This window comes from Cydia splendana, chromosome Z (genome assembly GCF_910591565.1).
Source record: "Cydia splendana chromosome Z, ilCydSple1.2, whole genome shotgun sequence".
In the NCBI taxonomy this organism is placed as follows: domain Eukaryota; kingdom Metazoa; phylum Arthropoda; class Insecta; order Lepidoptera; family Tortricidae; genus Cydia; species Cydia splendana.
The window spans coordinates 36508477-36530115 of record NC_085987.1 but is presented as its reverse complement, the minus strand read 5'-3'; the positions used below and the strand labels follow the sequence as shown (position 1 = coordinate 36530115).

The window sequence follows — 21639 nt, the reverse complement described above, 5'->3', positions numbered from 1 at the left end:
GTACAGCGGTGCTTAAAAACTACCTTAACGCTAATAAATATGTTTTTTGTATATTTTTTAATCTAACAAACTGTACAAATACAGGTGGCTAGAGCCACTGTGACTATGTTGGTTTATCTTTAGTACACTCTGATACTAGCATACATTATAAGTACTTAGGTTCTTACTACTGTTGTTTTATGGAGTTACCGAATTTGTCTAACAATATTTCTTTCAATTTTTCTTCTAAGGTACCTATTTTCAATTTAGGGTTACCTAGTAATATTGGATTCTCATTGTACATTTTGGGGATTAAGTATTCTTGGGTTCTCCGTCCATAATAGTTTTTTGCTGGAGGTTGATACAATTTTACTATTTTAGAAGATCGAGTTACATGTTTATATTTCTTTTGTACTTTAAAATCATCTGTGTAATACGTATTTAATAACATTTAGGTACTACGTAACTTTACAATCCACTGGAAGAATTTTACAACTTGAGAACAATGAGTCATACTGATGTTTATACCTATTCCTAGTGTTTCGTCCAACTAAATATTTAATTAATCTAGATTGAAGTTGTTTTATTTGATCCAAATATGTTTTGAAGGTACGTCCATAGCAACTGAGTCTATAACTTAACAATGAGTCAGCGAGAGCATGATAAACAATGTGCAGGGTGCGTTTGTTAACTATTCTGCTTAAATGATAAAATTGACCCAATACAGATCGTAATCTATAGCATACCTGATTAATGTGCAATTTCCAGTTAAAGTGTTTATCTATTAATAATCCTAAGTATCTGAAGCTGTCAACTAATTCTATTTTACTACATGTGCAACTATTTTTATTCCCGTGCAGGCATTCATAAGTATGTCCTGTAATCATCATCATCCTGTCCTAGCCGGTTTCGGCCTCGGCGACTGGGTATTTACTGGCTAGTGAGAGCGACGATCGTGAGCTCTCAGGTGGCTGACGTAGCCTATTTTTGCGTTGAGTATTCGATAAACGTGTCAAAAACTTTTTTAGAAATTTGTAAGGCGCCATCTCGCTTCTTCTCTCGTTTTTTATCCCGTTCTGGTTTTTCAATTTTATATATATTATTATAGATTTTGAGGTTGTGCAATAAAAGGATTTGTAATTGTTGTATTTTGTAGCTTCGTGCAGATGTCGGTTCCTCGCATAATACCTATATAATAGGACCGTATCGTTAATTTTATGGGTACATATTGTACATAATAAAAAAGATAACTAGATTTTTAAACGTTTATCTATTTATTTTAATTTACACACTTTATTACAAGGTAAAATATATTTTTAACCCAGGTAATCAAATTCAAAGTCTAGTGTTCGGACTTTGCTCTTTATGTTGCGCATGGGGGTTTGGAGGTTTTTGGCCAGAGCCCAGAAAAAAATCTGCGCTCTGGTGAAGAGGGATCTGTGTAAAAAGGTATATCGGAAAGTCTATTGGACGAATCGGTGGGCAATTTAGGGGATTGTGGTGTTTGCTCACAAAATTGATATTTTTCTTTGGCGTATAGGTACGCGTACATTTTAGCACTGCCTCAGCATAATGACGGCTGGCCAACTCACCTTTATGTTTTTTGACGATTGGCATTAATAATCTCTTCTGGAGACATTCCTTCTCATTAACGCTTGCATTCAATGTTTTGTCAGTGAAAACAGGTGATCATTCCGCATTGACAAATAGCTTGCCAAAACTGGGTTCTTTTTCCAAATTTTTTATAGCTCTTTCGATTCTTAGGTCTTTATACCATTCCGATACTCGTACACGATTTTTCCGGACAATCACGAACGGAAAGTCCTTACTATACAATAAAAATCCTCTTTATTGCACAACCTCAAAATAAATTAACAAGAAAACACATAATACATAAAGACAGAGGTAAACAAAAGGCGGCCTTATCACTAAAGAGCGATCTCTACCAGACAACCTTCAGTTAGTGGAAAAATGAACCTCTAAATTCAACCAATTTAGGCGGTGCAAAAAAACTAAGCTGAAAACTTAATAGCAGTAAAGAACATATACATACATACTTTATAGATATATATGAATAGAACAATAAGTACTATAATTGTTCCCAAAAGTTTTAACCAGTAACGCTAACAGAGACACTGAGGAAGGGACAAATAATAATCTTTAAGATGGGATTTAAAAATAGCTAGGGATTTAGCGCGTCTTAATTCGACAGGAAGAGAGTGCCACAGCCGAACAGCCCGAAAAGTAAATGAACAATTATAAAATTTTGAGGAGGAAGGACGAAAGAAGCATCATTTGACAAGATATACTAGAATTTAAATAGCTAAAGCGTTCTTTGAGGTAACGGGGAGTGGTAGGATGAAAGAGTAGGGGAAGAGAAGGTAATAACATACGGACCACTTAAGGAAAAATCAATGTAAAAAAAAAAAGAAAATAGCTTTGTTTTCCTTTCCTCGACGTTATATAATTGAGCATTTATTAATCAAACTAGTTATTAAGTTCCACTTCAGTGCAATCACATATAGAGAAGATATTGGGTTATTTCCAAAACCCTCGGTTTTTTTTTCGAAACTGATGACCATTTTGGAATCCAAGATGGCGACCATTCAGTATGTCATAAAAGTCGTCTAGGATGTCGTTTTATAGGTTTTAGGGGGTGCAGATTTCGAAAATGATAACCATTTTGGAATTAAGATGGCGGCCATGCGCCATGTCGTCTGATAACCTATTAGCTTTTGGAGCTTATTTGTCATGGTGGCAAACGAGAAAAGTCTTTCCACTGGAGCGGATTATGTTAAAGGTGTATTATATTTAAGAAAAACCTTTTTTATTTCAGGATATCTGTTTAAAATGTCGAGTGCCGAGACGTGTCCGCTAAATAACCTAATACTGAGTACTCGGAGTTTATTTATTTCCATCTTTGCCTTTATTTCTGTCTTAAACTGACGGTATTCTGCTTCATCAAACAATAATGCCATGTTTTAACTGGCGAAAAATTAATGAATTAACGAGACGAAGATGAACGACGATAAGAATTATTGGAGACGAGATGATGGCGTCTCTTTCGTTTCTGGCGATGTTATGCCTCTTCCGATTATCTTCACTATCAAAGACATCAACGTTGGTTTTACGTTTGCGCGAAGCCGATGCATGCGACTACAGATGCTTGTTATAAGCTCTTTACGTGACTCATTCAAGAGCTGACTGTAGTACTTCGCCCATCTCTTTCTTTGATTTTTCAGTAGTGTCCCACCGAAGGTTCGGTTTCGGTTTCGGCCAGTTTCGGCCAAAAAATCATGTTTCGGCTGTAGTTTCGGTTTCGGCCAAAAAACGGCCGAACCATTCGGCCGGGCCGAAACTTACCAAATGGTACTTCGTACTATGAAACTAAACTATGTGACAAAGTCCAAAAGTTGGGGAATAAGTAGGACAACAATATTAATATGTACCTACATATACTGATTCATGTATAGGTACAGTAATTAACTGGTTTATTATCAAAACACAATTCCACTAATGAGGGCGCCACTAGACGCAGTCTTAACAATATTTAACTTTGATCATCATAATAATTTCAAGAGCCTGGCTCTTGCCGGTGGATCGCCATTCCATTCTCCCTGTCAGTGTTTTGATACGTCATCGTCACTATTAACTTTCTCTTCAGTTCAGTTCATAAATGCCATTAATGAGCGTTTTGTTTTCCTCTGCCTCTCTTTTTTCCATTTTCCCTTCAATAAATCTTTATTTAATTATCGTGCCATATACAACCCAAAGTCCCCCAAAGTCAATATTTCCCCTTCTGTTTGGAATCGTTCTCAGCAGACATATTCTACCTTTTCCTTTACCTTACCTTAAGGTGCATCTTTAGGTGTTAAGAAAGCAAGCCTAAGCGGAGTTAAACATTTCGTCAGTAGGGAACTATTTAGATTTTACTTTATACTGTCCCGACACGATTCGCAGTGTATTTTACGCGCACTAAACAGCGTGAGCGATCGTCGAGCGAGGTCGTATCAAAATCAAAATCTTAATAAATTGTAAAATCTGAATACCGCTTTTAGTAGCGTAATTGAATTATTAAAGTAATTGGTCCGACTGCGCTGCAAGTCGATAATTGCAATCAGCGCAGGCAGGTAAATTAGTTATGTACCTAACATTAATGTTATAATTACTTAAAAGTATGTCGAGAAAATCGATTATTTAGAACGATTCAGTATTTGCAAACAGGCACAAAATAAAACCTTACAAAATGATGAGGAAACGAATCATTTAATTTGTTTTGGCGAAGATAGCGGTGTTGCCAGAGCGCTAACAATAGTATTTAATAATTAATTACAATATATTCTACTAACTACCTACAAAACTTAAGAAAATATAAAACCACATCGGCGACAAACAGGCTTACGGCCCATCTGATGGTAAGCGGTCTCCGTAGCCTATCGACGCCTGTAACTCCATAGGTCGTATATGCGCGTTGGACCCTTTTGAATCGTGTTATTGTGAACATAGGTACGTACAATAGGAAATGAAACTTTTTGTGATTTGAGCTGTTTATCACACCGCGCATTGCAACCGAGCAAGACAAAGAACCCCGTACCAAAAGTATGGAAAATGTGGTTTCAGTTAAATATTCTGAGATTTTGATATAATATAGATTTTTTCTACTAGTCGACTGTAATTCTTGAATTTAGATTTCTTATACCAAAGTGCAATTGGGTATTTTTAATGCATGGGCTCCCAACTCAACTATAATATTCATATCGATACAGTTTAGTCAACTATAATGAAATTGACCAATCACAGCTCGCCGCGATCAAGAGGACGAAACAAAACCATAGCTCAAATTAATTATTTTAGGTTGTATAGTAGAAACAATTGGTTCATAAATCAGAAACGCGCATGTGACACCCTTAATATAGCAACATCCATAGACTACGAAAACCACTTACTGTTGCTTGTTAGTCTCCATAGGCTACGGTGGCCAAAATCGAGAAAACAACTGTCTAAAAATTGAATTTAGCGCGGAGCAAGTACCAGGGCTTCATGAGTTACGAGAAGGTGTCATTGACCAGCCCGCCGTAGGGCGCGGGGCGCGGCGGCCGGGTCGCGTACCAGTATGAAGGTATCGCGGCTGTTCGCGAATCTTAGCTGTATACTTTTGGTTTGGTTTGTTTGTATGATTCTACTAGTTTAAAGTATTATTTTTGTTGACTAGTAGAAAAATTATTGTATACAATAGTGATATAATCAAGCTTTTCAATCTCGTACCTTACTTAGGCAACTCAGCAAGCTTCGTTGCCTAAACACGGTACACGACTGAAAAACTCTCTATTATATCACGATTGTATAATAGTACATTACTACAGAGGCCGGGACGAAAGGGGTTGCCGGCCGAAGACATATAGACGGCCGAGCGAAGCGAGGCTGGATAGGTCTGAGCGCGGGCAACCCCATTTCCCGCCGAGGTATGTATAGTGCTTTTCTCAAACATGCAATGAAATAAATAAAATAAAAAATCCACGAAACCCAAGTTTTATTTATAGAAAAAACTAAAAGTAAACTACACCCAAAATATAACCAACACGTACCTATATCATTATCACGCGTATGTTTTACACGAGTCGTGTATTTTTACTAACCGTATATTTTCATGTATCTTTGATTTTTTCGCCTTGTATCCGTCTGACTGTCGTTTTCGTCACATAAGTTTACATAGTCTTTCATGTTGATATCATGTTTCACATACATCGTTGCTTTATGCATGGAGTAAATAAGTATAATTTCCACAGTGTTGACGAATTTGTAGTTACATTCATTTAAAATATGCCACAAAACTGTTTCTAATAAACTGTAAGCCATTTTTCTTAGTTTCCCAAATAATAAAATTGCCATAAGCAACCATATACATACTTCGTCTTTGACTTGGCGGCAGAGGCAGCAAGTTATTAAAATCAATTCTGCTTACGCTGCCAATTCCAACACCTACGATTACAATTAATATTAATTTCATTATTTCGTCGTAACTCATATTAAAGTCAAAAAATCAACAACGCACCATAAATCCAATAAAACAGAATGAATATTTTTCAACTTTACCTCCGTAACAATTTAAAAAATATAACTACGCGTGTTTGAGTGTTTTACCGCTAACGTTTAGATGAAATATTTTAAATATTTTTATTTGTGTAGTTAAATTTATAATTTAAAATTATAGAATGTATTATTTATTAAGTTCATGTTGATTTTATACAAATAAAACTGCAAATTATAGCAAACATTGTTTTTTGTTTTTTTTTTTAATAGGCGTAGTGGCAGAGTGTCATTACGAACCATAAAGCAAATACTGCCTCTAGTTTTTTTTTATGGATGAATGCCACGATGCTGTGTCACAAATATCTGTGAAATGAAAATTAAAAAAGAGGACTTTGCCGGCCTAGGCCTGCAAGACGTGTATGAAATTCCATTAACGACCTTTTGTCCTAGCCGCACCTGAAACGTCATACTTCGCAGCCTATTATAAGGAACATAACATCAATATTTCATTGCATGTTTGAGAAAAATACTATTAACGTCCTGAACAAAAGTCTCTATGGGGGCTACCACTGTTGGCGAGTCCTTTTCAGAGTTACGACTGATTTTGTATCAGATAACAAATCATTAATTAGATGCAATTACCAACTATTTATTTAAACAATTGACATTAGATTGAACCTATATTGCGATATTTGCGATAAGCTGGCCATTTGACGAAAGATAAAATGACTGCAATGTCAACTTCAAACGTGCGTCATGTGCACTTCGTAGATTATTAATAAATAACATAATATTTATTGATAATAATGTGAATATAATTTCGAAATGCAGTTAAACATCAATTATGGATAGCGTTCCAAAACGAAATTCCTGAAGAAGAGCCTATCTTGGCCTATTACTGTAAATGCAAAACCGGGGCAAGAACTATTATTGGTTGTTATGCTCATGTTGCCAGTGTCGTATGGTACCTTGGTTATGCACGACATCAAGAAAACGTGAAATACCCAGGTACTGCATTATTAAACCACATACTTGACTGTGCGAATAGAAATGAACCCTTAATAAACCGAGTTTAAAAGTGTACATGTGTATCTATGAAAATATGTAAATATATGTAGATAACATTTAACGAGTAACACTATTTTTCTTTCATTTTATCCTTTATTAATAGTTTGTTTTGTCTGGTACAGTCTACTGTAAAAATATGGGTGCATTAAAATGCACAAAAATATGTTCCAATGATCTGTATGTCGTTGTAATAAGAACTTCGTAAAATATTTATGAAACGATGTATTTTGCACTTGAAAAAGACGCTGGAGGTGTCATATTACTGATATTACTGTCACTGTGACAAGGTGCGAATTGGTGCTAGAGTCGATTTCTTTGAGGGTACAAAATCAGTCGTAACTCTGAAAGGGACTCGGCAACAGTGGTAGCCCCCATAGAGACTTTTGTTCAGGACGTTAAAATCTAAATTATATCAAAATCTCAGAATATTTAACTGAAACCACATTTTCCATACTTTTGGTACGGGGTTCTTTACTAAAGAAATATATAAACTAAAAGATAATAAAAATGCATGTGTAGTGAGATCGGGATATTTAAACCTGATCAAAAATCGGATTAGCACAGGATGGCATGGCTGTAATGCCTTTAGGTCACCTAACTCGTACCTATCGGTCAGACTGTTGGGCCCTAAAGGTGGCAAATGAAATGAAAATAAATTGTAACTGAAAGGGGTAATAATGAAAGAAAATGTATGTGTTGCATGACGAATAGGATCGGATAAAGAATGAATATATATTATAAGGAAGCCTAACGCCTCGGCCACGAAATGTAGGTAGGTAGGCGTGCGTTCTGTGGTGCGTTCCCTCGGGTAAAAATTGTGCCCTTAATAGAAAAATCAAGGGCAAATCGCCTAGCGTGTAATAGGTATGTGACGAGGAGGGGTGAAAGATATGTTCATGTGACGAGAAAGGAAATATAACAGGACAAGCAAACCAAGGAAAAGGTGTATAAAATATATGAATGCTAAAATGACGGCCGACAGAGAAGTATAGAAGAAAAATACATGTTACGTCGACCCCAAGTCAAGTCAAAACGGACTGTATTTGTATAATTCATTTTATTCGTTACCTAACCTTGCATCGTAATTAATCGTATTAATTTTGATATTAACAATTTTCTTTTATATTTAATGGCATAACTTTTTAAGTTGCTACCAGTCAACATGTTATATAATTAATTAATTATGTTATATGGTAAAAAATTGTAACAATACTTTTTTATCGGTATCGATAATTTCACCATTATCGTTACTGTCATCTGAACTTTGTTGTGTCTTATGGGCTCGTTTCTTTGTTGGCTGTTTTTTATTCATATTAGGGTGGTTTTTTTTATCTTTCTTTTCAGCGCAGATTTTTTTAAAGGTTGTTTAGCTCTATTCTCCTGTGCTTTTTAGGGTTCCGTACCCCAAGGGTAAAAACGGGACCCTATTACTAAGACTCCACTGTCCGTCCGTCCGTCTGTCCGTCCATCCGAACCGTGATAGCTAGGCAGTTGAAATTTTCACAGATGATGTATTTCAGATGCCGCTATAACAAGATAAATATTTCTCCCATACAACAAAAGTGTTTTTTTTTTCGTTTTCGGGTACCTACTGTTTTGGGTTTTTCAAAACACAAGTATTATTAATACTTATTGTGGTTCGCATGTCTCAGTTAATTAATATTGAGTACATTTATTACTAAATATTACCAAATAACTATCTAAAGAAAAACAAGGATTGAAACGGATTTTTTGATTTACCTAATACACCGTGTAGGTCTGGGGTGAAGCTAATTCTCAAAATAGCCAGCTATTTGAATACGATTCAGTAAAACGCCCTCTATATTACGTGTTGCCCTCCAAGTAGTTCAAATCTTTATACCTTTATCTTTAGCAGCTGTAGTAACTAACGTTGTTTAAAAAATTACTTAAATAGACGCAATAACCCCAATGTGACAATTACCCCGGTTGACCTTGTATTTGCAAAATTAAACTAATTAATTAATTTGGGATTATTGTACATCATTAGAAAGAGAACAGAACACAGAATTTTGTAAAGTAATTTCAAGAACGTGGTCTCTTTTTGTTTTTAGGGTTCCGTACCCAAAGGGTAAAACGGGACCCTATTACTAAGACTTCGCTGTCCGTCCGTCCGTCCGTCCGTCCGTCTGTCACCAGGCTGTATCTCACGAACCGTGATCTAGCTATCAGTCGGACTCGCGCACGAAGGGTTCCGTACCATATAAAAAAAAACAAAAAAAAAACGGTCACCCATCCAAGTACTGACCACTCCCGACGTTGCTTAACTTTGGTCAAAAATCACGTTTGTTGTATGGGAGCCCCATTTAAATCTTTATTTTATTCTGTTTTTAGTATTTGTTGTTATAGCGGCAACAGAAATACATCATCTGTGAAAATGTCAACTGCCTAGCTATCACGGTTCATGAGATACAGCCTGGTGACAGACGGACGGACGGACGGACGGACGGACAACGTAGTCTTAGTAATAGGGTTTTTACCCTTTGGGTACGGAACCCTAAAAACATGTGTCTTCTTCGTCTTCTTATCTTATTTAGCCATTGAAACGAATCTGTTTTATTACTACACCTATACTAACTGTTGCCCGAGACTCCGTACGCGTGGATTTATATGTTCGTTGTTATATATTTATTATTTTACATGGGCTTGATATGAATCCCCTTCATCACACCGAGAAGAAGAATTTTCCAAACAGCTGAAATTATTTTTTGTTGTAGGTTTAAAGTAGTATTATAAGAAGTTATAAGTCTCGCAATCAAAAAAGTTTTCGTATAGGATATAAACATCCGATTTGATAGCTGTTAGTCCAAATTGTAATTCGTCCAAGTAGCGATTTGTCCATTACGTGGTTCGTCAAGTATCATTTACGCCGTTCGCCCATATCGCGATTCGTCCAAGTCGCCATTTGTCCAAATCTTAGTTCGTCAACTACGTGGTTCGTCAAGTATCATTTACACCGTTCGTCCATATCGCGATTCGTTCAAGTCGCCATTTGTCTAAATCTTAGTTCGTCAACTACGTGGTTCGTCAAGTATAATTTACGCCGTTCGTCCATATCGCGATTCGTCCAAGTCGCTATTTGTCCATTTTGTTTCTGCCGCAGTGGAAATGGAGCCTACCCAAGTAGCACAGATTAGCTGTATAGCAGCCGCATAATGAGGTACGAATACGCTTGAAGCTGGAATATAAAAGCTGCATAAGAGCTGTATAAGCGTCTTTTCAGCTTTTATAACTCTTAAATGGGCACAAATTAGGCAGCCTTAAGTTCACATAGCTACTTAAGAGCGTTGTAGCAGCAATTTAACGGAATTATAAGGGGTAACAGGAGTTATAAGAGGTGTATATTGACTGGGTAAGAGACCACCAGTTACCCTTTATTAAGCTAATATGACACATGTGCGCCCTAATACCGGGAAAGATTGACGTTGGGCTGAATAAAAGATAATTAATAACATACTTTTACACCTCTGCCTTAAAAATCAGCTATTAAATTTTGTATAGTGACGACGAACGCAGAGGTGAACATATTTATATTGAAGCAAAAACGTTAAGCGCAACGACACCATAAGTCATTTTGTTAAAGTGTTTAGTTAAATGTTATGTTTTATATATTAATGCGAGAAAGATGTTTGGGAATGCAAGTTTATTGATATTATATATATACATTATCTAAGAAAATTTCAGTGCGCCACGAAAATAATCAGTATTTATTTAAATTAATGATATAAATAAGCTATGTGTAAAAACTATTTCAGTGGTTTGGACAGAATTATGAGATAAAAAGTTAATAATACGTTATAGGAAGTACTAAACTAATGATTTAGGTTAAGAACTCAGGCACAAAACCTTATTGTTACCCTTAAAAGTTGGAAAAGCAATTTCAATTTTATAGGTTATATACAATAAAATGGCGGTCAATGTTAAAAAGCAACGTGAACCGTTAAAATTCTTATATGCAGCATACGACTGTTATATATCTGATAAAGATACTTAAGTGAACCACTATAAAGTCCAAGTCGTTATTTCGATACACTAGTGAACCTCTAAACAGTTATAAGGCATCTTGTGAACGTTTTAACAGCCGCTATGCAGACAGTCCCAATGGCAGTATAATAGGCTGCTTAGCGGTAAACATGTTCAGCGCTAAGCCGTATTATGCGCCACATGTGTTCGATTATACGTCTATTAGTTTCATAATAGTTCACTCGTTCTCCCTTATAATAAGTCAGCGAAATAAAAGCTGCTTTAGCGGTAAACATGTTCAGCGATAAGCTGTATTATGCGCCCCATGTGTTCCATTATACGTCTATTGGCTTCATAATAGTTCATTCGTGCTTCCTCAAAAAGTCAGAATAATAAAAGCTGCTTAGCGGTAAACATGTTCAGCTATAAGCTGTATTATGCGCCCCATGTGTTCCATTTATACGTCTATTGGCTTCATATTAGTTCACTCGTGCTCCCTTAAAAGTCAGCGTAATAAAAGCTGCTTAGCGGTAAACATGTTCAGCGATAAGCTGTATTATGTGCCAAGTGTGTTCCATTATACGTCTATTGGCTTCATAATAGTTCATTCGTGCTTCCTTAAAAAGTCAGCGTAATAAAAGCTGCTTAGCGGTAAACACGTTCAGCGATAAGCTGTATTATGTGCCACATGTGTTCCATTATACGTCTATTGGCTTCATATTAGTTCACTCGTGCTCCCTTAAAAGTCAGTGTAATAAAAGCTGCTTAGCGGTAAACATGTTAAGCGACAAGCTGTATTATGTGCCACATGTGTTCCATTATACGTCTATTAGCTTCATAATAGTTCACTTGTGTTCCCTTAATAAGTCAACGTAATAAAAGTCCACAATTACCTCCTTATACAGCACATGGCGTAATTTTATCCACTAAACAGACCTTATAACGGTTAAAGCATTTGATAACCCTTAAAGCTGTATAGGGTCGTAGCAAATATACCTTTATATCACTCTTTGCGTATTAATGGTAGTTTTCAGAGCCGTAATGCAGCTTTTAATCAGCCCTAAGCTATATAAATATCACTGAGATCTATTATACAGCTGTAGGACCACGAGTGTGCTCTTATAAGTGTCTTAATACGCACAGAGCGTTAGATAGAACTAAAAGTGAGTAGTTATAGAGCTATCTGTGCTACTTGGGTAATTAATCCCATTTAATTACCCACCTTCGAAATCTAAACCTTACTCTAACATGTCATATTTAAAGTCATGGGTTACCTTACCATGTTGTTTCAATATCATTGAAGTAACACGGTACCTAATTTCGAATCAATAGGACATATGGAAGGTAGTCAGATCCCCTCATCAACGAAAAGAGCTGATGATCTTCAAACGGCTGAACAGATTTTCATGAAACATGGCTAAGAACACTCGGGGTAAAATTATCTATGACACAAATCAGATCCCCTCATCAACTAGAAAAGAGCTGATGATCTTTAAACGGCTCAACAGATTTTCATGAAACATGGCCAAGTCAATCTATTTTATTTAAACATAAAAGATTTTTAATATTAATGTGGTCACTATAAGATGTTGTTAGATTAGCTAATTACGTAATAACTTATGACAGAAGGTCCCTTAAGTAGGGACTGAATAAATCAACCGACTTGGTATTACATGGATCTCACAACTTTTTACGGTAGAAGAACTGAGTTGCGAGACTTGGTTTTTTTTTACAAGTTTTGTTTTTGATGGCATACCTATATTTATATAAGGATGTCTTAAAAATCTTAAAATAAAGAAAAATGAATTCCGATACCGGGGTTTGAACCGCCGGCCCTCTGCATAGAAGTCGCTCGCCTTACCACAGAGCCACGATGGCGATGAGAAAGCACGCGAAATAGTTGGATCACTACTGGCCGGTTCTACGTCACAAACCCACGAAGCAGCGGTTGACTCGCTATAAGTAAACTGACTGACTATAAGTAAACCCGGTAGAAACTAATACATCACAATTTTAGGATTGTTCTTTTTTTTTTAAATGTTCTATTTCGAAAACCATTTCGAGATATGAGGTTTTCAAACAGTTTCCGACATTTGCTGCGATATAATAATTGAGGATTGAAGATATTTCAACAAATATCCTTATGACCTTAGTTTGACCTTTCTCGTTGGCTGAATGTAAAGTCATCGCATAATAAAAGTTATCGAACCATAGTATCTATCCGTCACTCACGTAATTGTCAAAGTCATCTTTGTCATAAAATTTTTCTGTTAAACCGAATGTTACGATTTGTTTTGTAATCAAATCTACCTACGATTTGATTAATGGAAAAGTACATAAAATGCTTTATTCCCACGTGTGGGAATAATTCCAAAAATTCGACAAAAATAATTGTTCGAATCCGGGAAGACCTGCGTGAAAGATGGTGTCAAGCGAATGTGGAGTACTTCCCATGTTACTCACAGTATTGCTGCGAGGACCACTTCGATGTAAGTATAAAATTAATATACCTTAAGTATATTATATTACAAATAAATATAAATAAAAATTCAGCCTGTATATGTCCCACTACTGGACACAGGCCTCCTCTCATGCGCGAGAGGGCGTGGGCTATAATCCCCACGCTAGCCCAATGCGAATGGGGCACTTCACATTACACCTTTGAATTTCTTCGCATATAATATAGTCAGGTTACCTCACGATATTTTCCTTCACCGATAAGCTAGTGGTAAATATCGAATGATATTTCGTACATAAGTTCCGAAAAACTCATTGGTACGAGCCAGAATTTGAATCCACGACCTCCGGATCCGGATTGAAAGTTGGACGTCATATCCACAAATATATTATGTCACTAGCTATTGTTCACACTTACTCTGATTCTGACTGTTGACTCAGTAAAATTTAATAAACAGATATATAGGTAACATATAAATGATATAAATAATTTAATGTTACAGCCTGGACAAGATTTGTCAAATATCTACTTTAAATTTGCAAAGCAAGAACCAAGATTTAAACCCACAGCTAAACTTAGAAATATTGGAGTTCATTTACAGGAAGAGGTATAGTAAAATATGCATCTAATGTCTTGGTTACAATGTCATTTACTTTAAAATACCCTGCACTTTTACTTAATCTTTCTGCTTTGACCCATTGGACGACTGGTAGGAATGTCTTACGGCATTAAGTCCGCCATTTGTTAGTACAACTGCTATAATAGTTTATATATGTAGGTATTATTGAGGAAGGCTTGAGTGTATAATTTGTTAAGGTTTTGTGTAACTTCCCATGCAAAGCCAGGGCGGGTCGCTAATATTTAATATACATTTGTTTTTTTTTTAACTAAACATGCTTTTTCTGTTGATGGGCATTTTATTTCCACAACAAAGTCCTCGGCCACACCATCAGGAGATGCCCCTAATATTCCATTAATTAATACAAAACCAGATTTATGTATATCTACACTCAGTTTACGCTCAACTTCTTTTAGCACACTCAATTCAAGCTTTCTTCCACGTTGAATTTGTTTGGTTTCTGGGACTTTGTATCCGCCCAGTATTTGTTGCACTAATGAACCATCAGTTTGACAATGAGCAGCTTCATGAAGCTTGGATGCAGTAAGCCTCCCCTGCCGTATGTTATGCCAATACTTACAATTACTTTGGCCTTCAGTTTTCTCATTTATACTCTTTATAACATTACTGTCAACCACTTCATCCAATAAAAACTTTTTACAAAAAAAAGTAAACCGACTTCAAAAAGGATGAAATAAAATATTATCCTTTTTGAAGTCTATGCGTTACCAACTGATATGTTTGAAGTCGGTGCCAAGCCAAATTTTGAAGCATACCATGATTTTGGTGCGATTCGATAAGGATGTACCTACGTTGGATTGCCTTACACGACGACAATGAACATACTTTCTGTAGGTACAGTCGACGTTAAAAATATGTTTACACTTTTCGCCTTATTACATATCTTTGACGTCGATTGTATCTAAGAACACACCTCAGAACACACGATCAAACCTTCTTGGCGCAGTCTGTACCATGTTTGTCGGCACATTAGTGGAAATCCAATGCATTTTTTTTCCGTCGTATTTTTTAAAGAGCATTTCTTACTAATGCTCGAACAGTCTATAGCACGCAAGTGTGAGATTGGGACTGAGTAATTTCCCGTCCCTTATCCAGAGGACTACATTTCAAAATATAAAACAATTCAAGAAATTTACCTTCTTGCCAAATTTCACCTAAAGCGGTTCAGTTGTTTAGCCATGAAAAGGCGACAAAGAGGCAGACAGAATTACTTACACATTTGTAATAGTTATTAGTACAGTTCTAATGGGATTTATAGCCATAAAGCTGATTATTTTTGACTGGTATTGTTACTACTTGGCTTGGCACCGACTTCAAACATATCAGTTGGTAACGCATAGACTTCAAAAAGGATAATATTTTATTTCATCCTTTTTGAAGTCGGTTTGCTTTTTTTTGTAAAAAGTTTTTATTTTTCCATTTTTAGTTTTAACGCATTGTTAAGAGCGCGACGCATGAATGAAAAACAAGATCATGTTTAACACTAAATTCGTGTACCTATTTCTTTAATAAATATGTAATCAGGAATTTTCTCGAGTCCGTCTGGGAAATTATAATTCCTGTCACTACTACACTAAATCCATCCTCCGCCCCGCCACTGACCCAATCCCTCAACGCCCCGATCACTCAACCTCACAGCGCATCAACCCCTGATCCAGGAACCCCTCGACCCTGAACCAGAAATTTTCTCGAGTCCGTCTAGGAAATTATAATTCCTGTCAACTAAATCCATCCGCCCGCCCCGCCACTGACCCAATCCCTCAGCCCCCCGATCACTCAACCTCACAGCACATCAACCCCTGATCCAGGAACCCCTCGATCCTGAACCAGCAACCCTTCAACCGCCATTCCCCGACCCCTTAATCCCTGACCCCTTAACCCTAATCCCCGATCAGTAAACCTTACCAGCTTACCACGAGTTTGACATTGATATATTCGCTAGCATGTTTGTAACTTGCTTCTTATGCATCTCGCTCGTACTAACCTTAGTGTGAGCGAGTTGCATAAAAAGTTACATTTAGATGCATCTTGTTAGGGAATAACGACTTGTTAGCGAATGTGTCAATGTCAAACTCGTGGTAAGGCTACAGTTGCAGTACATCAAATTGGTGGTTTTCGGAAGCAAATGCTCGAGTTACTTTAGAAAACCCCGAAATCACTTAACACGTGCCTTTAAAAATTGAGGAGTTCCCTCAATTCCTCATGGATTCCATCATCAGACCAGAACCAAAAATAATACGGAAACACCTTGGAGGTAACTTCTTCCAAACAAAAAAAGAATTACTCAAATCGGATCACAGGTGCCGGAGTAATCGCTGAACATACTTACATTTAAAGAAATCATCATCATTATCGTCAAAATAATCATCATCATCAGGTCTACTTCATCAAATTGGTGGTTTTCGGGAGAAAATGCTCGAGTTGCTTAAGAAAACGCCCAAAACACCATGCATGTGCCTTTAAAAATTGAGGAGTTCCCTCAATTCCTCATGGATCCCATCATCAGAACAGAACCAAATTAAAATGGGACCAACTCGGAGGTAGCTCCTTTCAAACAAAAAAAGAATTACTCAAATCGGACTACGGATGTCGAAGTAATCGGTGAACGTACATAGAAAAAAAAAAAAAAAAAAAAAATAGCCACAACCGAATACAGAACCTCCTCCTTCTATGAAATTGAAGTCGGTTAAAAAATCTTTAAAACTGGAATAATCATGGGTTGAATTGTTTTCTACAAATGTAAGGGTTAGATCAAAAATGTTCATGTTAAGTTCTCTAGGCCCGTCTGGATTGTGCTTAACAATCAAAGAATTTTTGATCTGTCTCTTCTCACATTCTTCATAAAATTCCGCTAGAATGGAAGGATCTTCAGGAGCCAGTTGAATTTTTTTTGCTCTGGGAAATATGTCTTTGCTTGAGATATGGTCTGCACGAGCAGCTGACAATGGTGGTTTGTTCCAGTAACATTCAGTCGAAGTTGATGCCGGTTCCAAACTCTTTTTGACCAACCAGAAGAGAAGCAACAGTGAGTGCTTGCAACCACCTAAACACAAATTATATTTAAATGAAGGTTATTGTTTTCATGGCGAAACAAAAAGTGTAAACATAAGATAAATAGGTACATGGTATAATTATATACTCCGCCTGGTACTCTCTTCCCGTCTTTTCCAGGTCACCTAACTGACACAAGCCTTTGTCATCATGCGACAGCGCTATATGATAATATGCGATAGCGCTATATATAGCGGCCATGTTATTGTGACGTAGGCCTGTGTCACTCTGGGAAGAGAAGAGCATGTTTTATTAGACTATGAATAGGTATATAGAAAGTCATCCCTTGACAGGATAAAACTGGAGATATTTATTGAAATTGTATTTCATGCATACAATAGGTACGAGCAAAAGCTAGTTACTAAATAAAATACCTAATCCATACATGTTTGTGAAAGATAGGCGCTTTTAAAATACTGCAATATTATCTTCTTGGCATCCCGGGAGTTTTTACCAGGTTGTTACGAAAAAATTAAGGAATAAATTTGAATACAAATGTATTATTACCTGCAGCTGCAGCACAAGTTGGATCCTCACAAGTTGAGTCTATAATAATATCATCATCTTCATCTATTCTGCACACAACTGTATAGGGTTTTTTGTTAACATTGTGTTCAGGAACTACTCTTGCCTTTACTTTGCACTCTCCGCCTTCTCTACATAGTTGAACATATCCTACAGCTGTTTCCAAGTAAGAATCACGTGATGACCTGAAATAATATATGTGATATGATAACCTATATTTAGCAAAATGAGCATGTAATTCAATATCCCAATGTAGCAGTTAAATTATATTTCTTAACTAAGAAGAAAAAACTTATATATGAAGTTTACATTTAAAAGTTAAGTCTTTACCATAAGGGCACACGGGGCCCCATCCTCGGGGGGCCCCGAAGGACAGACAGTAATAGTATATTTGGTTACCCGTAATAAATAGATCATAGTAGAAAAATCTTAGTTTAATTCGCTTTCTTTACTTTCCAAAAGGGCCCGAAATTCTTATGTGCCCAGGGGCCCCAGAATAGTTTAAGACGGCCCTGCACTGGATGCTAAGCGGCCTTAGCAATGGACGCTTGCTACAATTTTAAGAATCAAAACGTAAACAAATTGAATTACAAAATGTTATGAACTTACATTTGTATTTTTGCTCCCCTGATTTCCGCCAAGTTATGGTTGGGGTTAGATGCCAGGTACTCTAGCAAAACAATGTTATCTAACCTAGGCAGATTTCTTGAATCAGCTTTTACATATTTTCCGTCCATATTTACTACACGCTACACTACTGACATATGACAACACATTGACAATTACAATCAATAGACAATGACAACTATTTTTTATGCTTGTTGTTGCTTGTGCTTTATCAATTCAGCCACGGCATGTAATTTACGAGAAGTCGTATCTCATATTTTCAATAAATTATAAATATTCAACCGAGCCACGAAATTCTAAATCATTCAAATTGATATCTTAAATTAACCTATATTTTCAGAAAATAAAATAAAAATGGGGGTCTAAAAAAAATGAACAATCCTAATTTATTTATTTCTTTTTTGTTTTATATTTTGTACTTACTTTTATTTTTATTTAACTTTTTATAATTATATACTGTAAAAAAACCTAGCCTACATTTTAAAGTAATAAAGAGAAATTAATAATTAAAAAAAATATTATTTATTACGTCTATATTATTAGTCTTACATAAAACAAAAATTAAACATAGGTACTTATCATAAATCATAAAATTAAAATTTATCTCTCTTTTCCACAAAATCCCTTCACTCACTTTCCATTCTATAAACTCAGTTTCAAGTTAAATCATTTTGGCGAATATTATCTTCTTAAGAAACTGCATAGCTGTTATGTGACATTTCTTTAATAGTCTTATTTTTTTCTTTAAATACTCGTTAAATCGAAGATCTCGTAATCTTCTCATTCTACTCATAGGAGTTTTTCTTTTAATATGGATATCATAATGTCGCCCTTCTTTCTTCAAAATACCTACTAACAACAACACATTCGGCTTTATAGGAACTTTTTTATTAAGCCTACTGTGCCATCCTTCTAAAGGATTTGTTGTTCGTTGATTTTCTTCAGCCACGCTTAACATCTTGAAATATGGTACCCATTGTCCTTCGAAATATGTACAAAAATTCTCAAAAGCCGTAACATCTTCACACATTTCACCGACTTTCTTTATATCAAGCCACGCGTCAGTCATGAAATTTGTTGGTAATAACGTCAAATATGAGCAGAGTCTCTTGACGTTTCTGCCACCTGATGTCAGATTTAAGTGCAATTTTTCACACTTTTCGCGGATGGCTTTATGATAATGGAAAAAGCAACCACTTGTGTAGACATCTGGGTACACTTTTTTCAAGGCATTGAATTGTGCCGGTTCAAAGTCAGCTTTGTAGTAGCTGATCTCAACACCGAATTCTTCTTTTAGGACAGTGAACAGTGTTTGGTAAGTTTTCTGTTCTTTATTAGGAAGTAAACAGTAAACAACTGGAACAATCGTCTGGAATTTATTGTCAGGATTTAATTCTACATGCAACGTAAAAATTTGTTTGAAGGGCTTAGCTGCTCTCTTAAACGTGCCGTCAGCGTAAAACTTGTGTCATTTTTTTTAGTTTTTTCAAGTAACTTGCGTGCCATCTTTGTACAAAATACCAATATTTTCTTTTCGTCGCCAATTTCTTTCAATAAAAAATCATCTGCTAATGATTCCGGAATTTTTACGTCGCGTGGCTCACGAAATGATAAACTTTTTAGTTCCAGAGTTTTTTTTTATGCCTTGTTAGTGAATCTCTTTTAGAATGATACGTCAGTAGCTCGTCTGGCTCTACAATGCCACTGTCATCAAGCTGCTGGATAGATTCTTCGAAAACTTGCTGTACAGATCTATAATCTTTTACAATTCTATCTTTGCAAGCGGCCATTGCTACATCTATGGCATTTCTAGAAAAGTCGGGTTCGCACGTATGCTGGCTCTCGCGAAGTATTACGTCCCGTGTTTCGTTCAGCGTTACACTAGCACTACACTCGTATCTGTTGGAACATTGCCACAATGTATTTCCTGTTTGTACTTTTTGGTTCAAATTGTAGCGGTAACCGCTTCTTAATAGTGCCGGGGCACCCCTTTTGCTTTTCACAAACGTTAGATCCAACAAATCACTCATTATTCTTCATTGATGCAAAAATAATCTCCAATGAGAACAAAATGCAGTCACATTACGAGTAAAACTTGTCATTGTACCTACCTATTCCATTATAAATTAAGTGGCCAGTATTAATATATTATCTATATTATTAGATAAAGGTTTTAAACTCTTCAACAACTTCCTAGTATAGTCTTCATATAGTCGCTATCAGATATATGTATAAGACTTGCCCTGGCGTTCACAGCCATCTTTTATGGCCAAGCATTAAAGTGCCCATTCATAGTTATTTGTGCAACAAGAGAGGAAGGTTGGTTTTTGCTCTCGTGTTACACATACAACTTTTCACCTCAGTAGTAAGAAAATATTATATAAAAAATATATATACATTCAATTATTTTGTATCTTGTATGTATATATATTTTTATATATAATTTTATATAATATTTTCTCACTACTGAGGTGAAAAGTTGTATGTGTAACACGAGAGCAAAGTTATTTTACATCTCGTGTTTTTGTGTCCCTCGCTACGCTCAAGATTCTAAATGAGAATCACTCGCTTCGCTCGTGATTCAATGATAGAATCTTTCGCTTACTCGGGACTCAAAATAAACACTCGCAAGAAAAACCAACTTTCCTCTCTTGTTGCACAAATAAATATTTACGCACCTTTCCCGCACCTATATACAGGGTGTATTTTGACGTAAAGCGTGTTGGACTAAAAGCGTGTTGGACGTAATGCGTGTTGGACGAAAAGCGTGTTGGACTAAAAGCGTGTTGGACGAAAAGCCTGTTGGACGTAAAGTGTGTTGGACGTAATGCGTGTTGGACGAAAAGCGTGTTGGCCTAAAAGCGTGTTGGACGAAAAGCGTGTTGGCCTAAAAGCGTGTTGGACGAAAAGCGTGTTGGGCGAAAAGCGTACTTAAATTCATTTGGACGAATCGGGTTTCGGACCAACAGCTATCAAATCAAACATCCAACCTCTTTTTTAACCCCTTGGGGTAAGAATTTTCAATATTACTTAAAACTTCAAATATGGATGGTCTGACTCTATGCGAACACTTCACTCATACGACTACGAAGAGCATTAGCTAAGGTTTACCTGAGTCAAGTATTTTTAGGCTTTGGTTTCATTGTACCTTAATTTCGTCATACCCATTGACCAAAATTCCTAGATGTCAAAACGGAAGGTATCTGAATCCCAGTGTGTATTTTTCTCAAATGCCTAAAGTTCAAATTTTTTCATAGCAACAAGTTTATTTAAACTGAAA

General features: G+C 36.2%; 2 protein-coding genes and 2 long non-coding RNA genes across 4 annotated transcripts in view; 3 read left to right on the top strand and 1 right to left on the bottom strand.

Moving 5' to 3' along the window:
* LOC134803930 (SCY1-like protein 2) overlaps positions 1-21639 on the top strand; it is a 383486-nt gene that overhangs the window by 196825 nt on the left and 165022 nt on the right. The window lies entirely within an intron of this gene.
* LOC134803978 (calaxin-like) overlaps positions 1-21639 on the top strand; it is a 95639-nt gene that overhangs the window by 60011 nt on the left and 13989 nt on the right. The window lies entirely within an intron of this gene.
* On the top strand, positions 20797-21022 carry LOC134804337 (uncharacterized). Its single transcript, XR_010146109.1, has 2 exons — positions 20797-20885; positions 20919-21022. It is a non-coding gene; the product is annotated as an uncharacterized LOC134804337 (long non-coding RNA).
* Positions 20895-21042, bottom strand: LOC134804336 (uncharacterized). The gene is made up of 2 exons (XR_010146108.1): positions 20965-21042; positions 20895-20932 (listed from the first exon to the last, which is right to left on the bottom strand). It is a non-coding gene; the product is annotated as an uncharacterized LOC134804336 (long non-coding RNA).